Source organism: Thunnus maccoyii, chromosome 8 (assembly GCF_910596095.1).
Source record: "Thunnus maccoyii chromosome 8, fThuMac1.1, whole genome shotgun sequence".
Lineage (NCBI taxonomy): Eukaryota > Metazoa > Chordata > Actinopteri > Scombriformes > Scombridae > Thunnus > Thunnus maccoyii.
The window spans coordinates 4,668,267-4,693,040 of NC_056540.1; positions in this window are offsets into that span (position 1 = coordinate 4,668,267).

Below are 24,774 nucleotides of genomic sequence, written 5' to 3' on the forward strand. Positions count from 1 at the left end.
CTAATGGTTTCTTGCACTTGTCTGTAAAAGCTAAATAAACAAAATCTAGTTATGAATTGGCATAAACAAAACATATGACCTAAAGTAGCTGGACTGGGAAGACATCATGGGCACTCAGGCTTAACAATAGCATACATTTTGTTTTTGTGCTCGAAAGTTTTCTTTCCTGAATGCTAAAAGTTCCATTCTCTTAAAAGAACAGACACCAGTCCTCAGACGACATAAGGACTGTGGCTATGGTGTATAAGGAAAAAGAAATCCCCCTATGGAAGTTTGAGCAACACCATGACATGCCTAATTTGTGATGTGGAGAACCTTAGCTCGACCCTGTGAAAGTAGAAGTCAGTCCAAAGGAGCTAAAAGATGAGTGACACGGGACCTGTGGAGGGCTCAGGCAGGACGCAGGAGGCAGGAGGCAGAGTTCACAGCAGCTGCTGTGGCCTTACTGCAGCCTGACTGAGGCATGACAACAGGCTATGACAGCAGGCCAGGCGTGAAGACACAAAGGTGGGGATGATTTTCTCCATGCCAGGGTCTGAAAGGACAGCTCCAACTTTGCTGATATTCCCTGAGTTTGAAAAAAGACTTTTTGACATTAAATTCTAGTAACAACATGATTCTTGGTAAAGAATTTCAACAGTTCTACATGGTGTGATATTCGGAAGTTTATTCTAACTGAGGCCTCCCTGCAATCTAAATATATCATCCAAATAACAACAATGACGATAATGATGATAAAGAATGATGCATATAATGAAGAAAGTGACATCCATCATATTATTTGTTGATTTTTTTATTGAGAATGATGGCTGCCACGGGTTTCAGCGATGATTGATGGGTAGAGGGAGTGTTGCAGGGAAAGCCTGCAGGCTTTCACATGAGATCAGGTGGGTATATAGTGTCAGAGCACTGCTCCACAGCACATTTGTCAAGTCAATCACAGGCCACTGAGGACGACTGCACCTGAAGCATGTGTGTGTGTTTGTGTGTGAGAGGAAGAGAAGTAGAGGATAAAGGAGGGTACACTGTACCAGTATACCAGTATAAGATGCTACAAATCTGTACTTCATGACTGTATCAATATGAACATATTAAGTGTGTATGGTGCGTTGCCTGCTAGGATGAAGTTGCTGTAGGGGCTTGGTTGATTTGTTTGGAGGTTTGAGCTTCACTAACAAAGACCACACCATTTGAACCGTATAAAAGTAGTTTTATTTGGATTATCGAGAGGGTTCAGGATTGGATGAGGATAGTGTATGGTGGGCTGGATGGGGGTCGAGGAGAGGGATGAATGGGGTCGATTGCCGGGGGATGAATGGGAGCTGAAGGTTGGTGCAGGTCATGTGCGTTGGGATGATGGGGTCGAGGAGAGGGATGAAGGGGGTAGATGGCATGGGGATGACCGGGGACCAAAAGGAATCAAAGAGGCTGGAGTGTCTAGGAACCTGGGTGTCGAAACTCAGGGTAGGGGTTAGGGTTAGTTAGAAGAAGTTGGCTGCGTTGTGATGTCATCGACGGGCAGCGTACAGGTGGCGCTGGGTGGGGAACCCAGAAGTGAGTGGCCATCCGGAGTGGTGGTGGAGGTGGAGGCAGAGAGGAGCAGGAAGAACCTGGCTTTGTTGTCGGTTCGGCGAAACAGGATTTGTATCTGGAGTTCAGCCTGGCCTTCAGCCGGGGGTGTGCGTCAGCCCGGCGGCGGACAATGAACCCGGAAGAGTGGGGGGATTTTAGCTGCCGGAGAGAGGATTCCTGGAAGTAGAGTCTGCATAGAGTTGGAAAGTTTGTCTTTATGATTGTTTTGTAGGAGTGGGACGACCGTCTCCTTGAGAGCTCACTGGAGGTGCGCAAACATCCGGTTGAAGATGTCAATCACTCGGAAAAGAGCTGCGTCTGAGTGGGCCATTGTGTGGATGCGTGTGGAGTGTCTGGATCCCAGCTGATCAGAAGCGTGGCGTCTGGAGGAGAAGGGTTCCATGTGGATGTGGTGGTGAAGGAGATATCTCTTTGGCACTGCTGGATCTAGTCGTGGGCTGTATGTTGCCGAGGAACGTGGATCATGGAGCACGGGCGGGGGGGAAGCGTTTGCAATGCAAGTGTATTGTAGGTGAGAACTGAGACGAATGGGAGAGAAAGGGGTTAAACACGTATGCACAGATGATTGAATTAGTGAGGCACAGGTGATTCAATTTAGTGAGAGAGAGGTGCGTGGTCTTGTTCCTGAACTTTTGTTATAATAATAACTCCATATAATGCTGAGGATGGCTAGATGGCTGCGAGCTAGTTAGCCTGACATGCTGTTGGCTGTTATTAGCTAGCATGTTGTTAGCTAATAGTGTTAGCATGGATGTATTCAATTGAATGAAAATTGCAAGCCAACAAAGTTTGTAGCTTGTTAGATAGAGGTGTATTTTAATTGACAAGGTGGAGTAGCTGTAGAAGATTGTTTGGTTATATGGTGGCGCAGGCAGCATGCTAGTTAGCTTAGCAGGGTAATTAGCTTAACAGGTAGTTTGTTGTTTGGTTGAGTTGGTGGCTCAGGAAGCATGCTAATTAGCTTACCTGACCCAACTGGTTCTGCTTAATTGTAGACCATAATCTGACCTGAGAAATGAAGCTACATTTCAGTTATTTATTCTTCAAAGTTGTATGCTTGCTTTGGCGAGGCTTTCTCATGCATAAAAATAATATGGCATGCTGGTCCACCAGCTTATATAATTACATCATTCAGTAATAAAGCCATCATCTGTGTCACCTTGTATTTGCTTTACACATTGTGGCACCATCTTGTGGATAAATCACAAAAAAATCAATCCAACCAAAAGAAACAAACAGAAAATCTAATTCCAGTATAATTTCCCAAAAAATGTATTAAAGTTAAATAATAACAGTTTAACTTAGCTTGTAAGGAAACACCTCAAATCTAACTCTTCACTCAGTCCATGTGTATCCAAAATACTTTCAATTTAATTTCAAAAGTAATAGATCAAGATGCCATCTTGCTCTTTGCAGTTCACTTTCTCAATGCCTTGAAAGCTTGGCCTAGAAATTGTGTGGCTGTGTTCTGTGTTTTGCCTTCCCCACATACATCAAGCTATGTGGGAATTTCAGCATGTAAACAACCCCACTGGTAGAACAAGTAATAATAATAATCAGCACAAAACATATAGCGTTATAACTTCCACTAGGAGATTAGCCATTGGTTTCATGGCAATACACACATTGCAGTCAACCACCCACCCTGTGACACTATAGTATCTCAAAATAATAAATGACCGTTATCTGCCTTACTGGTTAGTAGATAAACTTCACCCAGTATCTGCCAAATGAATGTGGCTGGTAAACTCAAGATATCTTTCCCAGCTCAGTTATAATCCAAAACGAGATGTTCCAGAAGTTTTTAAGGTGGTATTTCACCTTTAGAGTGCTGTACAATGCAAATGCATTTACTTCCCACTCACCTGCCGGCTCAGCTATTGATAAATCCAGTAATTGTCTGTGTAAACTGAAGTTTCTGCTGGGCTCCCATATGGCAAGGAAACTAATATGTTATAATGAGACTGAGTGCCGGCGCAACAGAATCACATTTTCGTTTTGGTCCCTAGATGAATTTCATTTGGATCCCAGGCTAAAAGCTATTAAGAGTCCCTGTGTTGAGTGATACTTCAGCTTGATAGGGTGCTCAGAGATAAGAAAGCTTATTCCAGACTTTTATAACACTGTTCTTATGAACAGATGCATTGGACAGGCTTGCTTTCAGATTGCACTTTAGACAATATTAACATGAATTCATAATTGTCACAAAATCTTTAATGTGATATGTATCTTGACGTACACACAAAATCACTATGTGTCTTTTTCACTATTTTTTTTTTACCTTTTTACACAACAATACATCACACTTGGTGTGGCACAACAGAGTGTGTGATTTGAAGGCAGATGAGCAGAAAGCTAATAATACGCTGATATATGCAGAGTGTGTTGACACAGACATAAAGATGAAATGTCAGAATCAGGAGAGAAAGAATCAGAGAGCACAGATGGAAATGGTGAAGACAGTGAGATTAAAGGGGATGATGGAAAGAGGTGTACAGGTGCTAAACAGAACACAAGCAGAAAAAAAGATATTACAGGCTGAGATAAATACTGACAAAACTGGCTGAATGATTGAAGACAAGTACAGAAGGTAAAAAGTAAAAGATTAAAGAGGAGGTAATGACTGTTATCAAGCCTATGACTTCTGCTACAACCTTTAATGTTTAGTGATGTAGGTAAGCTAATTAAAATTAAAGAATGATATTAATGAATCAAAATAAGATATTTATTTATTTTTATTTATTTAAATTTTAAAAAGAGCTCCTTTGCTATTGACATTTGTCAGTTAGATAATTCACAGTTTGATATTTTTCTGTGCCCACACAGCCGAAATGTGAAGCCCAGGAAGTCAAATTCCCATTATCCTCCCCCAAAGGGGATATGATTATTAAAGGAGCATTAAACAATATGGGCTTTCCCCAAGAGTCGTCTTTTCCATCAAAATCAACCAACTTAGACCGTACTGAAGCCTATCAGCCTAATTATTCATGACATTATGAATTTACTTCATGATGCTGGTTGAAAATGGTTAATTTGGTGACCTACCTTTCTAACAGAAATCTGGCAACTTCAGCGTCGGCCCCAGGGTTGCCAGGTCTGAGTGACAAACCCAGCACATGGGCCAATCAAAATTAGCTCAAAAACCAGCCCAATACCAGGACTCAAAATATGCCTCTGCCACTGCTTTTAAAGTCCAACAGCATTGCTATCATTGTCAAATGTATTGTAATCTGTACAGAGTAACACCATAAATGTTCAGTGTGAGAGTGTGTGTGTTTAGTGTCATTTCAGTGCATAGCACAATGTGTGTGTGTGTGTGTGTGTGTGTGTGTGTGTGTGTGTGTGTGTGTGTGTGTGTGTGTGAGTGTGTCTAAGTGTATGTGGGTGGCGTGTTGGCATGTGTGTATATGCTGATCTGTAGTCAGTTTGGTAGGATTTGGGTATAAATAAATTATTCCATTTAAAATATGGAATTTTATTTATAGATATTATTCATGTAATTTGTATGCAAAATAGGTCTACCCAACCAGCGGACAAAAAATTCAACCCCCGGCAACACTTCAAAAGTAGCCTCAGTAGCGGACTTGGCAACCCTGATCAGCCCTTTATCCATCTGCCAAGCTTTCAATCATGAAAAAGGCCACACCAAATTTCATAATACTTTTCCCCAATTTTTAACTTGCATTTCTTTTCCACTTTTCAATCCAAACTCTTTTAGACTATCCAGTTATGTCAGCCGGAAAGTATAAAAATGATCTTGTATAGTCCGAAGTGTAACTTCCGTGCTCAGACTCAGGGAGGTGTGCTCTACTGCACAAGACATCTGTAGGCAGCAAACGGGCATAAAAAACTCGCTAAGAGGCAGAAGCTCTTGCCCCTCCTGCTTCTTTGCAAGTTTTTACACTTGTTCGCCAACTACAGTTAAGCCTATCAAAATGATCTTGAATTCCTGACTTGATAACCAGATAACACTGCAGGGAACATGGAAAATTGTCTTTTACCCTCAGAACTGAGTCTCCTAGGCTTCTGTAAGCTGATCTGAACATGGCAGATAACATGGCAAAAGTATGTGGATTCCCCTGTCTGCATATTTTTCTGCAGTTTTGGCCCTGGGCTGTTTTTTTCATGGATTGGGTCCCTAGTTTCCAGTAAGGGAAATTATCAATGCTTCAGCTTACAGTTACATTTTAGACAAGTGTGCTTCCAACTTTGTGTTTTGTTAGGGCCCTGTCCTGTTTCAACATAACAATAACCCCCTGCAGGAAGAAATGGTGTTCCCATTTTCCATGTTTGGTGTGAATGAACTTGACAGAGCCTCAACCCCCATTCATCACCTTTAGGATCAGTTGGAACACAGACTTAGCCTTATAATCACACTCAATTGTCGTTTTATTTCAATTAGTTCATTTGGCCTGTTTTGTTTTGGCTGATTTCTGTTTTGCTCTAACCAATCAGTAGCGAGTGCCGTATCCATCTTGTCATTTTCAGTTGATACAAAAGCTGCAGTAGTGGATGCAAGGGGCATTTTCTTTTTTTGGTAGAGATAGAAGAAATATGTTGAATTAAGAATTGTTATTTCTCTATGTTGATTTACAACATTCTGTAAAGCTGTGTCAATGTCATCCATGCTTGTTGCCTTTTTTGTCACTATTTTTCATGGATGTAACTAGGTAGCTAACAAGCTGTGAAGGAAGATGATCACACCATTCTTAACCCAGCCGTCAGAGCTCTGATGGGTTGATTGTTTCCACAACCAGGGGGAATAGCAGTTTGTCGGCACAACACCAGACATACTTGAATCACTGAACAAAGTGGAAATGGAGCCGGAGATTCAGAAGTGTGGAACTAGGGTAAGAGTGGAGGCTTTTATAGCAGCACATGAATGCCTCTGATTTTTCCATGACATGTTCAACAATCAATTACGGGTGTATTGTTCAGGTGTTGACATACTTTTGGCCATGTCACACCTTATATAGACACTCCAAATACTTATTTAGTTTTTGCTGTTTTGTTTAACCCTTATCCTACCAACATATTTAACATACAAGGACTACAGACTGGGGTCTCTGGGGACCCCAAGAATAAACTGCTGTAAGAAACAATCATAGTAAAATGTTAACTTATTTCTTCTCAAAACATTATTAGTTATGTAATTAATATCATCTGTAAAAAACAAAACAAAAACAAAAACATATTATTATTATTATTTTAGGAAAGTTACAGTTAATCTGCATATTTTGTAAAATGAAAAATATATACTTTTCTTTGATACAAATTGCATCTTTTATCCACAAAGCCTTCAAAATGACTGACAGAGTTCCCCTACCCTCATGATAGTGTGTGATACTTTAAATTAGGACCCATGGCAAACATAAATTCAGTAAATAGTTCCATCTATTAAAACTGCATAGGCGGAATTGGGAGCTTTTGACTGGGGTCTTCCAGGACCCCAGTACATTGGTATTTTTAAAAAGCACTAATTAAAACAGAAACAGAAAACAAGTCATTAGGAACAAATTGATTGACAAAGTCATTAAATACTGGAATGATAGAATAAAGCACCTGTGAGATATGATTAAGAGGTATACCTCTGGGGTCTGCGGGTACCCAAGTAGGTAGGATTAAGGTTAAATTGTAGTTTATTCCTGGGTTGCTAGAGAGATTTCCATTAAGTACAAGTGAGTTCTCACCAATCGGAAAGGTAACAGAATGTTACCTTGCAATTGTGCTTGGGTGGTAGTCAGAGATAAAAGTGGCTGGCTAGCTGCTGATTTTGCACTACTAGATATGTGGTGTTAGAGATGAAGAAAAGAATATCTTACCAAATCAGAAATCACAATTTCTGCTGATAGAGGGAAAGAGACATAAGTTGCAATACTATATTGGATGGTTTATAAAATGATTTTATCTTCATTGACTACCCAATTTTTTTGGCTCCAGAGCATCACTGCTTCCAGAACTCTGTGAATGTGTGAAAACACAAGGCAGAGAGAAAGAGAAGAGTGAAAACACATTGTACATATGATATGTACTGACACAGGTCTTCATTACGCAGGTTATATAAAGAGATTCACTCCTGTGTCTGTTAGATCCAACTAATGGCATCCATGTATGTACACAGGAGGCTTTAATCCCTGAACTAAGCAGACTGAAAATCTAATCCTTGAGAGTCATTGTAGATGGGTGGCTGTGCTTGTCGGCTTTTCTCTGTCAATTTATCAGCCTGCAAGAACATGAAGGAGGGTGTCAATGCATCACAGTGTCATCATCAACCAAACCCCAACATCACAAGGTCAAATGTGTGATTTTGTCCTTCTGTCATGTCCTAATAGACTGAGGAGGTACAACAGGTGGGGATATGTGATTGTGTGTGGTGGGTGAGGCATGAGAAGTAATAAATTACCATTATTGTCTGGTTTCATATGTTACCATGGAAGTGAAGGATGGAAAGTACAAGAAGGGTTTGTAAAGCAGATACAATGTGAACACCTGCTCACACAGAACAATCTCAGCATCTCGGCATAAGACTTATCTGTGGAGGATTTATGTTGTGAACATCTGCACAAGGACATGTCCTTTGGAAATCTTCACTAATGAGTCATTTTTTATCTTTGAGTCTAGGCGTTTAATTCTAGCTGAGCAATATCCAAAGAATTTTAACCACATCACATCAACGGATAATACAGTTCTTTAATGATGCCTAGCTCTGAAGTACAAGCATGGTATCACAAAACAGCTCTACTTAACCATTTCAGTACTTCCTTGTTCATGGACACATCAGCAGAAAACATAACATCCTCCAAACTAATCGCCATACACCTTTTGTGTCATTGTCTTCCAAAAAAAAAAACAGTTAGAGGGTTTTTGCATTCTGTATTGGCAGGACAGTACCTAAATGTGACATATGACATGAGTTAAATGACTGTTTTCCGATCTGCCACCGCTATGGCTAAGGTCTGATTATAAGATAAGCTACTTGGTTAGGGTAAGGATCAGGAGCATGGTCATGGTTGAAACCAACATTAACTCTTGGTAGGGAACAGGAAACATTGCTTCCCATGTCAAAGACAAACTCTTATCTGGCCAATCCATCCACCCTGACCTCCTCTCTGAGTGCTCAGTCATACCTGCATTTAAAACAGCAGCATTATGCGGTAAAATCAATTAGTTAATTGATAGTTAATGGAATCGCTGCAATCACTGGACCTGCTTCTGGGAGGGCGAAGTAAATCACATTGTATTCGACTGCAGTGAACTTTGACACTGCAATTTGCGCAGTTGGCCAAGGGCAAACCGTTTTGACAGTGACCTTTGAAGGAATGAAGAGCTTAAGAGCCCAAAACAGAGGGAAATGTCAAAGCTTATTAGCTGTGGTGTACAATCCACTTTTAAGAAACCATGCACTGCCAACAGAAAAGGGGAATGGTTTGCAGATGAGAGAGGAGTTGATAGAACAAGCTGGTATCAGGAATAAACTGTGTGACCGACAGTGCTAGTGAAGCTTTGTCACCAACCTTCTAGCACTGTGATGCTGAAACAATGTCATGCCACTTCCATGTTTGGTTCTTACATGATTCACATGGCCACTAGAGGTACTTGTCTGGAAAACACAGACATATTCATTTTAGGCATTTGAACAAATGATCAATGTTGTTGTTTTCTGGCAAGGACAGTCTTACCAAAAATGTTGCACTGTGGAGGGTTTGTTGTACTGATGCTTTTATTTAACCAGTTGAGGGTTTTCAACCAGCAACCTTTCAGTCAAGAATTTCTCAAAGCATTGGACATCCATTGCCCCCCAAAGAAACCACCACTAGACTACAAGGTGTTTTTTTTGTTTTTTTATTATGAGGCAGCAGGAGCCAAGAGGGCAGACAAGATTTCTGGTTTTGACGACTGGTTAATGTTGGCAACTTCACTATACTGACTAATAAAGATGATAATCTTTGAAGAGTCTTGCATGCAGCTTCAGGCTGAAATAGTGGTCTGACTCTAAACTACAAATGACCTGACTAGAAGAGAGGATAAGTGGAAAGATAAGTGACAGTGTTAATAAAATTAAATGTAGGCTGCTGCATAGATGTCAACAAATTATTGTCTCAAACATATGCTAATTCCATTCAAGTAATCTTGTTATGTATTTCCACCCTTTGCCAAATTCGGATATCTTTATCTGATTAACCACTGGATATGGCTTGACAGTGCAAAATAAGATGGCAAAACACTTTTAGGGATTTACAGGTTCAGTAAATCTTACTTTTAACCCTTTGTGTCACAGTTTAAATCTTTACATTGCTGTCTAAGCAGGAAAGAGGGTGTCAGATTGTTTGTCATTTCATGAACTTATTTTGTTCTGCCCTGCACACATTTAAGATAAACCAAGGATAACATTGAATAAGACGTGGGGAAACTAGACATTCCCGTCTCAATCTTTTAGACACACACTTGCTTACTATACAAAATGGAAATTATATGGAAATAGAGATGACAAGCAGTGAAGGCTACTGCATTTGTTTCACCTGCATTGGCGACACAACTGAAATACAAGATAAGAGTTAAGAAGACATTACTCCAAAAGAAACGCTGGCCTTTGAATCTACATTGCCATACCTCCTATTAGGCGGTAATGACTAATAACAGTGTTTACTAAGAGGAACATGGACATGTAATAGGTTTTAATGCTTTTTTGTTGCTGTCTTGCTGATGTAAATTGTTCAGTGGTGTGAATGACTAAATAATCCTAAGGATGTCACTCCCCATGTTGAGCCCCACAACTCTGTAATCAAGCTAACCATGGGAAGTGCTAAGTTGTTATTATTTTGTCAGAGGTCATTGTACTTTTATTAAAATACAAGTTTTATTGAAATAAAACAAGTTAGCTATCCAGTTAGTGTGTAGGAGCTGCCTTTAATTATCAGCTGGGAGACAGCAAACTCCCTGCACACAAGAAAAGAAATGACTTTCTTCATTCTTTGCAAGCAGCAGCGATGACCCAAGGGTGATGATAGTGGCTGATCTGTTGGTGCACTCCTTAATGCCAGTAAAAAAAGGAATATCTGAGATGATCACTTAATTTGTCAGTACTCCATTACATGTTAATTTAGCACAAGTAAATAAGAATGCCAGTAGCTAAGTACAAATAAATAAAAATGGAAAATGGCCATACAATAATTCCTTCTTTTTAACTTCTTTTGTCTTTGTACCCAATTATCAATAATTCTGTGACTTATTTTCCATTCTCAGACCATTTACAATAAACAAAATAGTATCACAAACCATTTCCATGATCACAGAGCCATACATTTATATATGTGCAAACCACAACAAACTCATTAATTTGGCGTGGCCAGTCCTCTGTACAATACATTAAATGAATCCTGTCCTTGACAGTACAGGTTGCCACATTTCAGTAATTCAATCTTATTTACCATGAGTTAATCTTTCTAAAGGAAAAAAGATTAAAAACTGTTTCCCACCAATACAATAGTTTTGTTGCTGATTGATCCATCCACACCTGGAAGATGTAAAATACACTGACACGCAAGTTCACTTTAAGTTTCAATATTTGAGAAATATGAGTTTCAACCTTGAACTAGAACTTTTGAATAGTTGGGCGGGACCACATTAAGTCCTGTCCTGTTTACATTTAAGACAAAGTGGAGAACAACTTGAATTATATCTGCTGCTGCTGCCCAGTGTTGTCTGCAATCTGTGTAAGATGATAAGTTGCATTTCATGTAAATGGAAACCTGATGTGATTTTCTTCACTGTAATATATGCCAAATTCCATTTCTCTTCATCGATTTGAATTCCAAAATCCAGCTGCCATAATAATCTACTACTGTGTGTATTACAAGCCACAAGGCTATCATATATATTCCTTTTTTTTCTTTTTTTTTTTGCTTAGGGCAAACTTATATAATCAAGCGGCAACCTCCAGGGATCAAAAATGAAGCCAATGCAGAAGTGCCAAAAACTGCAGTTCCTCAAATGGCCACTTGAGGCTGACTCCCCATAGACCCCAATGTTAAAATGCCCAACTTTAAAGCAGAAATAAACATGTTTACAGCCTGGTACAAAAAAACGGTTTTGGTCCCTATAGCTAATTTCCCCTTTCCAACTGCATGGGGGATGAATGTTTTTATAACTCACACATTTACATTTTATTAAGCTGTAAAGTTATGCATAATTAAGGACATGCTGCTTGGAGTGACAGGTCGCTAGCCGCTAGGTGGCTTGTTTCAGCAACCAGGCTTCATTTGGTCCGCCTCAGCTCCACCTCTTTTCCCATTTTGGATTAGCCGGGATTTAGGTGGAGTCAGGCACTGCCAAGATGGTGATTGCCAGAGCCACCCACTTTAAGCTTCGAATCCACCCTTCAGAAACCAATGGGTGATGTCACGGAGGCTACATCCATATTTTTTTAACAGTCTATGGATATAAAGCATATCCTACAAGTCATTAGAGCCACAGCCACTTCTATACATTGGGACAGAATTTAAGAAACTATGCAACTGTAGATAGTGTAAAAACTGGGCATGGGCCATACTGTATTCCTAATTATTCCTATTTGTTCTAAAAGTACTTTAGAAATTAGAGACATATGAAGAGATGAGGGTGCTGTAAAATGCTCTGAAAGTAATCACAAAACAGATAAGTTACAGACTTCAGGGTTCAGAGCCAGGGAGGACAGAGAAAAGAGACTGAGAGAAAAACACAACCTCCGATTGTAAAAGAGTCATAAAATATCATAATTAGTACAGTATAGTTGTACATATAATTACATATAATATCATTTTATACATATGGGTGCTAATAATCACACACACACATACAATGCATAATCAGCTATTACGCAGTGTTTTCCTATTACAGCTGACTGCATTGTAATTCCTTTTTATTGTACTTTCAAAGTGCGCTTTTATTATGGTAGTTTCCCAAAGTGTTGCAAACACTGGCTCGTTAAGTTAAGATTGTTAAATTCTCAATCTCACTTGAATGCAATTTCCTCCAAGTTTCAGAGGCTTTGGACCTCCTCTGAAATCTTTGGAGCCCTCCACACAGACCGGCACTCCAGGTTAAATACCAGCAGCCAAATAAATCTGTCCCATCCATCAAATATTGACTTCATGGCTCACATTAAACGGTGGGTCCTGAATTTTAAGAAGGCTGCTGTATTGATCAGCAACCTAGACTCTTTCAGGCCATGCGGAAAAGTCTATTTTGCTGTATTATTATTGTTTGTGAGAAACTGGCAGCAGCCTTCTGTTGACATTTGTACTATTGTACGTCTTGGTACAAACCATCAATAAATGCACATTGTTCCAAGGAGTTTCCTATTTTACCCCCAGAGCATTTAGAATCAATCTTCTGATTTGCATAAAATTCAGGAAGGAAAAGATTTTGGTCCCCTTTGACTTGCATTTGAATTGCAAAAAAAGCTGTGATGAGGCTATCTAAAGACATTGAAATAAATGATGGATTGGCAGGAGGTGGGGTACATTCTTTTCAGTGATAGGCATGTACTTGCAAAGTGATAAAGTGTGCAAATGTGTGCTTCTCAGAGGATAGGGCCAGTGTTATTTTATATTTTACTTATTGTCAAAAAATCTAATGACTCAATCAAAGCAAACAATACATTAGTCCAGATGTTTTCAAACAGTAAGGCGCAAAGAAGTTGAGGTGTGAGGTGTAATTTGCTAGCAAAACTCGTACTCCTTCTTGGAGCCATAACTCAGTCAAATCTGAACACACAGACATGAAACACATTTTAGATCTAGTGTAACTTACACTTCTTGAAGATATCATCTCTGATGTGCGTGTAAATGCCTATAAATCCACATTGAATTCATAGAAAAAAGACACTTCAGAACTTGGCGGAGAATCATCATATATATGTTTTTTTCAGTCTCAAAGTAATCCAGTGATCGTTATCTGTATATCCATGGGTACATTGTGCACAGGAACTGGTAATAGCTAGTTTTAATGGTGCCAATTTGCCAAAATGTCAATATATGCTAAATATCAGGACTCAAGAGAAATGTGCCAGACTTAAGAGAGAGAACTCCTGCATTAGTCCATCCTCACTACTTTCTGACTTCTCCACCCTGTCTGTTTCCCCACCAGGTCTATTCATTGCTGCTGAAGATATAAATATTTGACTGTCAGACTGACAGTGAACAGCTGCCTTCTAACTAAAACCAAAGTTGAAACCCCACTCCACTCAGCATTCTTGTTGGGGTCTCCTAGTGGCCTTGGGGCTCTTGCTCCTTTCTGATAGCACTCTACTATCAGTATCGAATATGCAATATTAGTGAATATTTCAGGCAACAGAACAGTGTATGTGGGATGGGATCAAAATAAATGTGGTAATGAACATGTCAGCCAGTGCAACGGTGTGGCTCACTGGTGTGTTTTTAATTGTTTTTGGAACACATTTGAGGTCTATGGCACAGAGGAAACAGATACTACAGGGAAAGTAGAAGTTCATAGCTCAGCAGTTCATTGTTGAGTTTTTTTATTTTCATTGGATTGATTGACAGTAAGAAAGCATAGCACAACATGTCACCAAACCATCATCTTTCCTGGCTTTGCCAAATATGTTTTGCAGGAAGATTAACTGCTGCCTTGAATGTGTGTACTAAATACTACATTGTTCTATGTAAAGCACTTTGTCTTGTTGTTGAAATGCACTAAACAAATAAACTTGCCTTGCCTTACATTTTTTTTCCCCAGGGACTGTTACATCCTGATACATCAGCGAAATTATGGTGACGAGGAGGTCAACATATACAAAACACAGCACTTTCACCAAGGTGACTGAGGTTTGTCCTGTGTACCACATGCTAATAGGTTTAGGCTACTAAAACTCTTGGTTAAGACACAATGAAATTGCACATTAATCTGTGTGTAAACCCATGAAATATCAGTTAATGACCGGAAGGTTGTATGATTGAACAGAGAGGCAGGATTACTTAAAAGAGGGTTTTGTTGGTTAGAGCCGTTAATTCCTACGGATAAAAATGGTGGATTGGGTTAAGAATTGAATAACTTAGCAGGTCTCATCTTCAACTCAGCATTGACTTTTTAGCCACACCAACAGTGGGTTTGTCAGCTGACCACCTTGTCCTAGATTGAATATCTCAACAACTATTGAAAGAATTACCATGAAACTTTGTACAGACATTCACAGTCCCTAGAAAATGAACTTTGGGGATCCCTTGACTTTTCCTGTAGCACCACCATGTTCACAGTTTTGGTTCAGAGTGAAATGTGTCTCCAACTATTGGATGGATTGAATTTGGTACATAAATCATGGTGCCCAGAGGAAGAATCCTAAAGACTGTGGTGATTCCTGGACCTTTCATCTAGGGTGTCCAGCGGCTCAAAGTTTTCACTACCTTATCAAGTGAAATATCACAAAATCTACCATATTAATTGCCACCGTATTTTGTACTGACATTCATGGTTGCCAGACCATGTATTGGGGGATTGAATTTGGTAGACATTCCCATCCATCTCAGGATGATTGTAGTAACTATGGTTATCCCCTCACTTTTCAGGTCAAAAATTTGATTTGTTCAATACTGTTGTTCATAACCAAATACCTGCAAAACTAATAGCATTTCTATCAGTCTCAGCTGTGTTAGTGTTTAGTGCTAATTATCAAATGTTAGCATGCCAACACACTAAACTAAGATGGTGAACATGGTAAACATTATGCTGTACCTGATAAACATCAGTCTGTTAACACTGTCGTGAGCATGTTAGCATGCTGAAGTTAGCATTCAGCTCAAAGTACCACTATGCTCAAGTAGAGCCTCAGAGATGCTAGCATGGCTGAAGACTCTTTGTCTTGTTTAATATTTAATACATTTTAATATAATAAGGTTGTTACAACACTATACATTGTGTAAACAATATTGTATCTGTGTAGCCAAAGCTTGATAAAGTTAATGTCTCCATGCCAGACAACACATAAAATATTTGGGTGACATTCCTGCATTTTCAGCCATTATATTTCAAATTACTAGCCAGATGGTGCCTAAACATAAAAAAGACCAATCCCATCAGAGGCAAAACAGTCAGTTCCCAGACACATTTCCTGAATTCTGTTGAAACACACTCTGCTGTTACACAAGAGCTGTGGACCTCCAATATTGCTACCAAAGTGTGTGTACAACAAGAGGAAGCCTCCCATAAGCCTAACGCATTTAAATACTGAAGTTCAGTGACACCGCTCTCTCAGGGTTAACACAATCTACAGCCTCTGCTGAGCCTCTTATCACATTCAGTGTCAAGCTCCTCCTGAGCAGCTTCACAGTCATAACTCACATCCCATGGCAATCTGTGTAAAATGTGCTTTACAGTGTGTGTGTCTGTTCCAGAGACAGATTCAATTGTGCCCCTGATGTGCCCCCTGTCAACGCAGCCCTTGTTGTCCACCTGGTCCCATGGTCAGCGAGCAAGAAGCCGCTACCACCGCTACTGCGTGGCAGGGAGACACTGCAATATTATGACACAGTAGGATATTGGAACCCATTTCATTGGTTACTCAGCACCTTACACGACTGGAAGAGGACAATTTGCAGCTTAGCCGTCATTGGCCACTTGCCTAGAGAGGGGATGAGGCGAGGCGTAACAGTGCGATGGAAAGAAGGAGGGAAAGTGGAGGAACAGAGCACCAATAGCTCGTGCCACCTCCACTTCTCAAGCTGCTCTGATGGAGGCACCCCAGCACTGCCACCCATTCATTTACAGTTGGCATGATGCTGTTAAAAAATACACATCACCTGAATGAATCACACAGCGTGTCACGACTGGCCAGTATTGCACAACACACACACACAGATGTTGCCCCCGTCTCTCTTCCGGTAAAGGAGGCAGAGGGCAGGGGCACTCATGCCTGTTTAGGCAGTCATGTCCAGAGACATCACGGCACTGTGCTGCTGCGTGCATGTTACAGTCAAGGGAATGCTGTAAGAAAATACACCTCGCCCGATGTAACGGCACTGAATAACACACTTGCCTCCCGTTGTGACCGCCATTACTGGTCTATTCAGGTACAGCGAGTACAACGTATCTCTCTGGTGAAGAGTGAGGCGTCAGGGTGCGTTATCTGTCTGTTTGGGAGAAGTACATCGGACGGGCGCTTATCCCAGAGTGAAGGGCATGCATGTGAGGCGTTTCCTTCCTCACTGATCTCCACAAGAGAGACACGGAGGACTGAACACAATAACACAAAGTCTGCTGCTGCGTTCTCAGAGCAGCTGGCAGTGGTGGATTCACAGACCACCCCGCTGGCTCAGCTCTATCCACACCAGCTCCTTCTCTGCAGTGATGCCCAGAAGCGTCACAGCCCTGTGCCGGTGCGTGAATGTTATTTTTGGCGTGATGCTGTCAGAAAGCATACCTCACCTAATGTAGTGGCTCAATGGGGGGGCAACACGCTTGCCCCCCCATTGTTGTGGCTGCTGTTACCGTTTGGCCATGGAACAGCACACACAATTCATGAGTGTCAAGGAAGTGAGTCTATCTAAGATATAGACCCCCTCTCAGCAGAGATCCAGCACCATCAGCAGATGCGTGGACAAAGTACTTCAGCCATTGTATGACTGAGGCGTAAAGGTTTTCTTTTACCTTGATGACCTTGTTGTCATGGCCAGGTTGAAAGAATGGGCTATGTTCCACACAGCCCAGTTGATTTTGCAACTGGGCTGGGGAGAGACTTGCTTGGGGAGAGTGATAGGTGGAGTGTGGCCTCAGATGGAGAGCTGACACATCAACCTCCTTGAACTCAAGGCCATGTTTTTGGTCCTCTAACACTTAGCCCCTAGTACAGGGGAGACATGTGTAAGTGAGGACCAACAACTGCATTAGGATGGCCTACATCAAGAGGCAGGGTGGGCTTCAGTCAGCTGCCCTGTTTAGAATGGTGGAGGACCTGTGGAGATGGGCATCAGAGCATCTGTTGTCTCTGAGGGCGCTCCACTTTCCGGGACTGGAGAACAGGGGAGCCGACCTCATGTAGAGGGATGGCTCCCTGCCAGACGAATAGAGGCTTCACCATGAAGTGGTGAAAAAATATTGGACCCGGTTCAGGAAGGTGGAAGTGGATCTGTTCGCCAACTGGTGCAACACCCACAGTCCCCTGTTGTTCTCCCTGATGCCGCAAGACGAACCACCCCTGCGGGCGAACGTGTTCCATGGCCAGAAAAGCTGCTTTCTGCTTTTCTTCCTCTGTTGGACAGAGTGAGAGTGGGGCAGTTGGCAGTCATCCTAATAGCTCCAGGTTGCCACTCAGCAACATGGTACGCACAGATGACTCAAATGAAAAGTGGGTGTGTGTCCGCTGTGTTTCTCCTGACCCCCTACCTATATACCTATACCTGCTTTCTACCCGTGCTCTTTAATGACCTGGGGAATGAGATGTGCAGAGGGTCTGTTGCATGACTGTAGACCCCTGCAAGGTTAGGCCATGGCCTCAACCAGTTCAGTGGTATACTATCTGGGTTGCCTTTGATTCTTTGCACACACACACACGCATCCTAATTCACGTGTTTTCTTCAGTAGCAAGTATAAAGTGAGCTCCTGTGATGCTGGCTACTAGAGGTGATAAATTGTGAGACACACACGCATACACACACACATACTAGCCCCGGTATATCTTCAGTGGTGGTAGTTGTGGAATTCAAGGGTGGTGGTAGCTCGGTTGATGGATAGTAGCTTTGGCTATGATGGTATGCGTGTGTGTGTCAGCTATATCTCCAGCTGTAACTTGTAGGGTCTCTGAGATTGTTCCGTAGCTAGAGTGATGAACTGTGACAAGCATGTGTGTGTATATGTGTGTATGTGTGTGTATGTGTGTGTGTGTCAGCCCTATAACTTGTGGAGTCTTGGGGATACTTCCATAGCAAGTTGATGTATAGTCTGGGGAGTGGCCAATAGGAAAAGTGCTGAGGTTCACAGTGTGTGTGTGTGTGTGTGTGTGTGTGTGTGTGTGTGTGTGTGTGTGTGTGTGTGTGTGTTTGAGAGGGCAATATCCCACGGTAAGGAGCAGGCATCATGAGTGATGGACAGAAACCCTCAGTTACATCAATCTGCTTTACTTACTCACACACACACATGCTATATCTTGCATCTCTTATTTCCTCTCGCTGTTGCTGCAGTCTTCTCTTTGTTTCAGCCCTCATACACACAAACACACACACGCACACACATATATACACACATACTGTGGGATAAGCAGCTGCACAGCTACACCACTGTGGCATCTATTCTCTTGGCTATTGAGGTGAATGTGGTACAATGATGGAGCAACACTCCCTTGGTCTCTCTTTCTCTCTATCTCGGGCTCAGTGACTAAACAGGCCATGAGGACAGGAGCACAGGGAACACAAAGTCCCTTAAGTTCAATGTGGGTAAAATTAAAAGCAAGCTTTAAGGGGATACAGCTAGTTTTTTTTTTTCAAATATCTGTATAGCACTGGCCATTTAACTGTGGTATGTCGTGTAATTACGGTAAACAAATAAGGCAGTAATAGTGTATGTGCTTATTAGCTTTCTTTCTAGTGAGGTAAGTATATTATTATATCTGTATGTTATGCACAGAGCTAGAGTCAGGATGAGTTTAGCTAGCTTAGAATTAAGACTGGAGGCAGGAGGAAATAGCCTGGCTCTGTTTACAGTAAAGAAGCACACTTACACCTCTAAAGTTGTCTTATTTGGCCTACATGATGTTTGTTGTTTATCCCATTCATGACTGAAATGCAAAAATGACAATTAGTCATTTTAAGAGAAGTAATGCGTTGAAGCTTTTTGTTGTCTCTTTCCTGACATAAAAGAGTTTATCCATGGCTTGGTGAGTATAGGTTTTGATTTTGTCTTATCGCACACACACTTGATTGAAATCAGTTGGAATGAAAATGCAATAAGTTTATATCCTAAAATGTTCTTGTCTTCTCCCCTTCTCCATTTGTTTTCCAGGGCAAGAAGTTATCCTTCTTCTGGCCCTGGAAAAAACTAGCACTTGATTAAACAGCTAATAGCATTCAGACCAGGTTAGCTAACACAGTTTTGTGAAGTAAGAATATCACTATTACAAATGGTGTCCTAAACTTGAGTATTTAACCCAAACATGTAAACATTCAAAGTCTTCAATGGGTCTTTATCACAGAAGACATTCTGACATGTCACAGTAAGTTCAGGTGCAATTAATAAAAATTAATGATGGCTGAATTCCATGTAGCTGCATATTAATAACTCCCGTGCTTTTCCCAGCCTCTGGCAAGTCTAAATTTCTGCTTTGAAAAATGCCTATCAAGCTTTTAAACAACAAGATATTGTTGTACAGTGCAAGCATTTTTTTTAGAACTTGCCAAACACAAAATGTACAGACATGAGTCTTGGTGGAAAGGAGCTGAAAAATGAAAAAAACAACAAAAAACCCCCCAAAAAACAAACAGACCTTGCTGTCTTCTCTAAGGGCAACCTAGAGCACCATATCCTGAGGGATGAACTACGAAAACCCCAAAATATCAAAAACTCAACCTCTGGCTATTACTTGAAGGGAGTTGTAATGCTGAAGGCTTTATGCAATTCATTAAATTTTCAAACCTAACTTGTGGCTGGACATTTGTACAGACTGTTCAAACAGTGTTGACAGAAGCTGAGCCTTTTTGCACTTCAATCCATACACATATTCTCCTGGGAGGGCGAGGGGGGCTATATACATGCAGACTGTATATTAGCTGTTCTCAAAGGGGTATACAGGAGTAAAATGAGAAATAAATCTTGACTGGTTGTTAACCAAAAGAACAAAGCCTCCTTTTTGAGACTTGGTAGATTGACCCTGGTTGCCCAAATTAAATTCCGGTGTTGCTATGGACACCGGCATGTCATGTCAGCACAGAAAGTCACAAATCAACTTCAGACCATGAGTACATATTATGCTGAGGAACAGTGAGTGAGCACCAGAGTAGGTAGAGTGGCCAAAAACTGCACTCAAGTATTGTTTAATTTTAATAACAAGTTAAAGTAAAAGCAGTCATCAAAATTACTACTTAAGGATGAAATGACAGTTGCATTACCTTTTAAGAAACTCATTAGTTTATCTTTACTAAGCTACATTACATTTTCATATATACAGTATATGTATGTTCATTATGCAGTGTATGTATAAAAACATAAAACAGGAGTAAAATAACAGAGAGCCCCAGCAGACATGGGATCAGCAGATATTTTCACATCTTTTAAATATGAGAAGGAAACAAATAGAACTTGAACTGAATACAATATGGATTTTTTTAAAGTAGGGGTGATGGATAGAGTTGGGGTAAAATTTCTGTTCACCTCCACAAAGACCTGGGCTTTGACTCCTGTTACACATTGTCAAACTTGTCACAACACTAGCCACTGGGGGAATAGCATGAACATTAGGTCCTGTCAGTGAATACTAATATATAGCAATATTTACTGTATATTTTAGGTCTGAATCCTTAGTGTCAGGCCTGAACCCTGCAAGTATGTGTCAAACTTGACGGGGCATGTCAGCTTGAACCAAGTTGCAGACTTCTAATGAATAGAGATGTTTGTTTAATACAGTTATCTAAGAAACATTTAACACTATCCCTATTCATATTTCTTTAGGCTTTTGTTACTCTACCTCTATGTTTTCTTTTATTTGTTTGACGTTTGCAATGTAGATTAGAATGTGAGTTTAGCTTTGAAAAGAAGCATTTGATCATTAACCTTCATGGATGTGAACAATCTGACTGATCTGATGGGAGTACTAAGTAGCCAAATGACATAGTTACTGACTATGTCATTTGACATAACTGAACAGTCGACTGGCATTATCTGGTATTATATTTTCTGCACAGTTTCCCAATAACGCTAAATAAAAGAACATTAAAACCATAGAACTGTGAAAATAAGGTGAGAGGTCTCCAATTCTCTTTCTTATGAGTTGTGACTAATTGCTACACTTTATAGGCTACACCATGTGTGCGCAGTGAGTATGTATCAGCCTAATTAATTTGACATTTGGTCTCCTTTCACACAAATTTTATGAGAGGATGCTGTATTTGCAACAAGCAGTGCTCTACCGTAGCAATCCTCTACAGCACGTCTCCAAAGACATCTCTAGTGTAAACAGCCAGGTGTTCAGAAACATCTGTGAGGACAGCACAAGCAAGTTCCTCGGGAGATCACACTTAGGAAAGCTCCACAAGTGCTGAAAGCAGATGGGATACTGCTAAAATAAAATCTACTGCTTCTACAGCTACAGTTAATCCTTCAACATCAGTTGCTTCCGCTGTGAGATCAAGATGTTTTGCAGTGAGGCCAATAAGCCCACATAAAAATATAATAAAAATGTAAAAGAAAGAAAGACAAAAGTCAACAAAGATGATTGCTTTAAATTTACAGCAATTTTCTGTTGTTGAAGATAAGAGCTCCTACACCAATACTCCAGGTAGTCAATATGAGAAAACTGGTGAGAGGTCCAGGAAATGGTTAGACATCCATCAGTACACGCAGCTATATGAGCATAACCTGCCCTTTTCATATTTTTAGCTGTTTTAATGTTATAGAAAGACAGACAGCAGTGAAGCAAATTAGATGCAGGTTTGAGAACTTGAAAGAACCCTTGCTGCACATAACCTTTTGACCTGGTGTGGTGACCAGGAGGATGCACTTTTTAGTCCACTTGAATCAGACTGGTTTGTTGTCCCCCTTGGTGCAATTCGTTTGGGCAGATCTGAACAAACCAATAGTACTCGGGTGCAGACCAAAGCAACTGTCCCAGACCATTTAGAGGAAGTGGTCTCGGTCCAGTCCCAGTGCTTCGTTTGTGGTGGGAATGTGATCCAATCTCGATCCGACCTAACTACTAGGCATACTCTGCAAGTTTGAGCTAAACGGTTTCCATAACTAGGTGTGCTTTACATGTTGGGACGCGGATTTAACAGTTGCTAGCAGCTTGCCAGAGAATTAATTGACGTATTGAGGCTTGGATTTTTCTCTGTGCAAGAGCAAACAAACTATAGATTTGAAAATGTCTTTAGTTAAACCCTGTAATAATGTGTTGTATGCACAGATCTTTGTAAAAACAGGGCAAATAATCATTGATGGAAGACGCTGAATCACCATTTCCAAAGTGAGACAGGTACTGCTCCTGAATGTCAATCTCTCCTTGTGAGAACAGTCTTTTCAGCTACTGAAAGAAAACATGGCAAAGAAAACCACCCATGACAAATTACAAAATCTGTTGATGAAAACAACAAAAATATTTTTGTCATTAGTTTTTGGCCATGCTGGTGACCCGAATGAATGGCAATGGTTGCTCTACCACTTTGCTCAACACTGAAATACCTCAACTACTGTTGGATGGATTGTCATGGAATTGTATATATAGAGAATAAAAACTAGTTTGTTGATCCCCTGACTTTTCCTCTAGTGCCACCATGAGTTTGACATTTTTGTTTTTTAATTAAATATCTCACAGCCTCTCAGAGCTGCTTAGATTCTTTTCTTCATTCATTTGATTTTTAGTTCAGTTTTTTCCACATGCTAGATATAGGTCTATAAGATGAGATTGACTGTGGTCATTTACTTTTTCGGTGTTTGTCCGGTAAATGGATTGTATTTATTTAGCACTTGTATTAGCACTTTGTTGCCTACTGTATACAGGCCATTATTGCACAACTGTACTGAACATGAAATATGTTTGATTTGATTTTAACTCATGTTCAGTTCTCTGCTTTATACAGACCTATGTCCCCATTACATAGTTATGAGTATGCAACTCAAAAAATCTTCAATGTTAAAAGTGTAAATTCTTGACCTACGTTGACAGGCTTTATGCCTTGAAAATGAAGATCGTTCATTATTAAATAGAGAATCCAAGAAGACCACATTAGCCTGATGCACACTTTGGTAAAAACTAATAGAGCTATCTTATTAATTTATACACACATCCCCTGATATAATGCACCTTGGCTTGCATTCTACCTTGTGCAAACTGTGTCCTTCTGTAAGAAAGCACGGGCACACAGGAACACACCATGACACAAACATTTCATCCAGCAGCCATCACTCAATTCACAGTGAGGTAGTAACATTTGCTTAGCAGTGGACAAACTGATAGATTCAGAACCTTTTATACGGAAGGACAGCTTTTGTTACTGAAACATTTGGTGATGTAAAGAAATATCACCAATGTGAGCAAGCACAGTTGAGTGGCTAAGGTGATTTTGTGAGCTCCATTATTTCTTGTATTTTTATATGTGCCATTTATATAAATCTACTTGTCCTTTAAAAGACATCTGCTGAGTGAATAAGGAGAAAAAGGCAAATGGAAGGTTGCCCTTGTAACAGCCGATATAAAATGTTACCACTGAGGGATTCAGGAAGAGGAGAAGTCATATAAAATCATTTAATTATTTTAAAATGTGTCCCAAAAAGACAAAAATGACTAACTACAGAATTCAGCCTGTAGTTTTTATTTTAACTGTAGGTACAGTTTATATTATAATACAATAATATGTATCCATCCATGCAAATTTGTATTTTTAAGATTTACCCTCTTGCACCTGCTGATGCATTCACTTTTCCATGCCCTGTTTTCTGCTACAACAGAGTGAAAGTGAGTAAAAGAGGTCAAATTAGATCAGAATCGACAAAAAAGTAAGAGAGTAACTGGGTTTGCATGTGCTGCAGTTGCTGTTCACCTTGTTCTGTTGAGCTATGAAGGCAATAACCCTTTATGTAAACCCACTGCCACTTTCATTTTCAAACTCAGCACAAAAAAGTAAAGCATTGCATCTTTTTTTTTAAATGAATTCATGAGTAAGCTGACAAAGCATTACAAGTCAAAGTAACCTTGAGCTGATCATAATAAACATGCCTTTGGAAATTAAAAACCATGAGTGATTGTTTTGGGATGCAAATTTACACAATAGACCTAAATTGAAAGAGAGTTGAAATTACAAGTGATGTGAAAGCTGTGGGGACCCAAATACACGTTTACAAATATGGCAAAAATCCTAAAGTACATGTGTGGTACATTACCATAAAGAATAAAGAATACACAATTCTATTATAGTAGCAAATGCAGACCCAGTTACTCAGAGAACAAAGCACTGATTTTACAGGGAATAAGATAGACTTCCTGTCACCCTG